Genomic DNA, 2,830 nt, shown 5'->3' with positions numbered 1-2,830 from the left:
TGTGTGTGTGTGTGTGTGTCTGTGTGTGTCTGTGTGTCTGTGTGTGTGTGTACTTCTGCTCAAACTAAACCTTTCAGGCCAGTGAGATAGCTCAGCACATAAATCTGATGATCTGAGCTCATCTCTGGAACTCTCATCTCTTGGTTTGCTCTCTGGTGCTCCATTGATGCCATGACCAAAGGCTGCATAAGAAAAAAGGGATAGTTTTATCTTCCACTTCCAGGTTACTGAGCATCACTAATAGAAGTCAGGGCAGGAATTTAAACAAGAGCACTAAGCTTAAATAATGTCAATTTTTCAATAGTTTAGTGTTCCATTTTTTGTTTCTTAAGTTACTGGTTTTGTTGAGAATTTTATATAGTGTGTTTTGATCACATTCACCTTCCTTCTCTCAAATTCCCAGATTTATTCTTTCCTCCTTTCCTGTCCAACTTTATGCCAATTTTTCCCTACTAAGGCTAATTTCTGTTACCCAAGAGTTCTTAGATGTGTGTCCTTTCACTGGAGCATGTTCAGCTTATCAGAGGCTACACTTTTAGGGGAAAATTGACCCATCCTTTTCCAAAACATAAGAATTGCTAATAGTTCCTGGACTAGGGATAGAACTTCATGCTCCCCTCCCCTCTCTGTGCTGAGATGTGGTCTGCCTTGGACTTTTGCATAGGTCTTATGGACACTGTCACAGCCACTGTGAGTCCCTATGTTCAGCTGCCCTTCATGTAAGAAGCCATGTTTCCTTGTAGCCATCAACTGCCTCTGGCACTTATACTTTTACTGGCCCCCACTTCTGCAATGACTTCTGAGCCATTGGAGGAGTTGGTGCAATAGAAATATTCCATTTAGGGCTGGACATCCAGCAGTCTTTTAATCTCTGCATCTTAGTCATTTATCAGTCTCTCTGTTGCTTATCATCTACTACAAATACTATCTTCTGTGATGAGGGTTGATAAGTTCTTTAATCTGATGGTATAATAATTGGTCATTACAAACTGACTTAGGACTAAACCCAATGAGTAGGATGAGAATAGTAGATTTTCTTTCTGGGTCTATGATCTGTGTAGCCACAAGTTCTTGGCACAATGATGGTGGCAGGTACTTGTTTCATCTTATGGAGCAAGAATTAAACCCAATCAGAAAGTGGTTGGTTATCCGCACAGTATTTGTCCCACTATTGCACCTGTGGCATGTCTTTTCAATCCAGATGTTTGTGTAGTTCATAGGGACCACACCTGGATAAGAGTGGCAATTGCTCTTCTCCTCCAATAGTGTGCAGAACACTCCAGAACTATACAAGCTAGTATGTAACAATGAAGTTTCCAAATCAATACCACCTTAATTTCTCCATGTTCTGTGACTCAAGTATGTGATGTCTTCAGAAATAGGGATCTTACCATCAAGTATGAAAGGTAATAAAAATTACTGGCAATTGCTTATAATGTTTGTGGTCTTTGTGACCTCACTGTTTAACCCAAAAACAAAACAAAACAAAACAAACAAAAACTATTCGTGTCACTGATCTTTTTATTTGCTAGTCTCTAGTGTCTAATATAGCTGTTGTTTCCCCATTATACAATGACTACATTCCAACTCTTTTACATATGTATGTAGATATATTTTAGGAAGTTTCTATAATAGTAAGGTTTCAATATGACTTTTTGAAAAATATTTAGTGCTATTTAATAACTACCAGTTTCCTTCTTCCACCTTGTTTGTTCCTCTTATACCCCAATGTAACCCTTCCTGTTTCATAGTTCCCTTTTAACATCTTATACTATCTCCTTTTCCTTAAAAGCCAACTATTAGCCTTTAGAAATTTTCTGACATGTATGGGTATTCCAAATGAAATACAAATATCTGAAAATGCAAAGCTAACATCCACAAACGAGAGAAAACAAGGGCCTGATTACCCCACTCATGATGCTTCTTTCTAGTTCCATCCATTTACCTGTAATTTTCAAATTTTCATTTTTTTTCTCAATAATTCAGTAATACTCCATTTTTTAAAAATATATCATTTTTTCATTATCCATTCACTGGTTGATGGACACCTGGGCTTTACAGAATGGGAAAATTTTTACCAGCTATACATAAGACAGAGTATTAGTATCTATACATGACAAGGAAGTTTTAAGTTTGGACATCAAGAAATAAACAATGGAAAGTTAAAAGGTAGCATTGAACTAAACAGAGTTCTCAAAAGATAAAATTCAAATGTCTGAGAAACATCTTTTAAATGTTCAGCACCCTAGACCTTCAGGGAAATGAAATTAAAATAATTATGATTTCATCTAATACCAGTGAGGTTGGCGAAAATTGAAAAAGAAAGGAAAAGACATCAAATGTTGTCATGGATATGGAGAGAGGGGAACAGTTATTTAATGTTGATGTAAGTGCAAATTGCTGCATAGTGAGGACTTTTATTTTTTATAGTTTTATTTCTAGCTCAAATTCTGTCTCTCTCTCTCTCCTTCTGTCCCTCCCTCTTACCTCCCTGACTTCCTCCAACCATCCCTCCTTTCTTTTAACCATTCCTCTCGCCCTTTCTCTGTCTCTCTCTGTCTCTCTGTCTCTCTGTCTGTCTCTGTCTCTCTCTGTCTCTCTGTCTGTCTCTGTCTCTGTCTCTGTCTCTGTCTCTGTCTCTGTGTGTGTGTGTGTGTGTGTGTGTGTGTGTATTGCTTGTGAGCATGAAGTTTGACTCACTCATATTTGCAAGTTTGGAGGCAGAGGTTGGCATCAGGTACCTTCCACTACTGCTCTCTACCTTATCACTTGAAATGTGTCTTTGCCAGCACGTGGGAGGCAGAGACAGACAGATTTCTGAGTTCAAGGC

The 2,830-nt window shown here is 38.2% G+C and overlaps 1 protein-coding gene across 2 annotated transcripts in view; it reads left to right on the top strand.

Annotated features, from left to right (window-relative positions):
* Grin3a (glutamate ionotropic receptor NMDA type subunit 3A) overlaps positions 1–2,830 on the top strand; it is a 186,547-nt gene that overhangs the window by 86,839 nt on the left and 96,878 nt on the right. The gene's annotated exons all lie outside the window — the stretch shown is intronic.

The sequence above is a fragment of the Mus pahari genome, chromosome 6 (genome assembly GCF_900095145.1).
Source record: "Mus pahari chromosome 6, PAHARI_EIJ_v1.1, whole genome shotgun sequence".
Lineage (NCBI taxonomy): Eukaryota > Metazoa > Chordata > Mammalia > Rodentia > Muridae > Mus > Mus pahari.
This window is presented reverse-complemented; position numbering and strand designations above follow the sequence as displayed.